This window comes from Rhagoletis pomonella, unplaced genomic scaffold, assembly GCF_013731165.1.
Source record: "Rhagoletis pomonella isolate Grant_MI unplaced genomic scaffold, Rhpom_1.0 Rhpom_scaffold_00011, whole genome shotgun sequence".
NCBI lineage: Eukaryota > Metazoa > Arthropoda > Insecta > Diptera > Tephritidae > Rhagoletis > Rhagoletis pomonella.
Window position 1 is genome coordinate 4,313,497 of NW_023458565.1, and position 1,170 is coordinate 4,314,666.

At 32.9% G+C, this 1,170-nt stretch overlaps 1 protein-coding gene across 1 annotated transcript in view; it reads right to left on the reverse strand.

Annotated features, from left to right (window-relative positions):
• The window catches only part of LOC118747108 (lysosomal-trafficking regulator), a 41,423-nt gene that overhangs the window by 9,197 nt on the left and 31,056 nt on the right, over nt 1-1,170 (reverse strand). The window lies entirely within an intron of this gene.

Sequence of the window (1,170 nt, forward strand, 5' to 3'; positions counted from 1 at the left end):
AAAAAAAAAATATTATTGCATATTTTAGTTGACCATTCAAAAGTTGTTTATTTATCCATCAATTTCCATCCACTGCTTTCTTAAATTTATTGACGGTTTTTCTGGCATTATCCATTGCACCATTAGCCATATCCTCACGATGGCCAACTGGCAATAATGTTCCTATAATGAACAAAACAAAATTTAATTTGATAGACGCTCGGATAATAAAAATAACTATTTTACCAGCTGGAACGGCAGACATTGCAGGTTTTGCATTTGTAATTCACACAATGCCAAGTGACAGTCTTCGTAGAAGCCTTTGCACGATGCTTATTAAAAAAATATCGCTTGTATTGATAACAACATATTAAGACCCTTCTGCCTCAAAATTAAATTCGAAGGCACAACGCAGTTGGACTCGTACCACACACCAAATCAGCACTTACATTCACACCAAGTCGCTCTTAATACCAAAATTCGAAAAGTTTTGCTTTTTTTGGCTAGTCAAAAAACTCACCATTTGGTGGAGAAGCTCGGCCAAACTCTAACTTATTGTGTAAGCACCAATCTATTACTAATAAAAATTAATTCAGCGTAATCGCGTTTTCTGTGCCCCTCTTGGCCTTAGAAAATTTTTCCTACTTTGAATATAAACGGAAAAAACTACAACAGGTACCTTCATGCCTTTTGGAAACGATGCATTTTTAATTTCTCTTGCTTCTTTATCAAAGTATGAGTTTTCACAAAAAGTGGACTTAGCAACTTTTCACTCTAAACGAGCGAAATGTGTTTCCCAGCAAGGAAATATCGGAATGTACACCTTTTGACAGCGCTTTCATGAGAAGCACAGTCTTGTATTAATATATTATTGACAATGTTACGAGTAGTGTGAAATAATAACCACCGTTCCTTTAAATACATCCACTTACATATGAATATTACTCACAGCTTGTAGTCCCGTGATGAAAATAACTTGTGGTCAACCATTTTGTGATCAAAATCAGTTGTGGTATCTTTATCTTTATCCTTATCCTTATCTTAAACTTATCTTTATCTTTATCTTAAACTTATCTTTATCTTTATATTTATATTTATATTTATATTTATATTTATCTTCATCTTCATCTTTATCTTTATCTTTATCTTCATCTTCATCTTCATCTTCATCTTCATCTTCATCTTCATCTT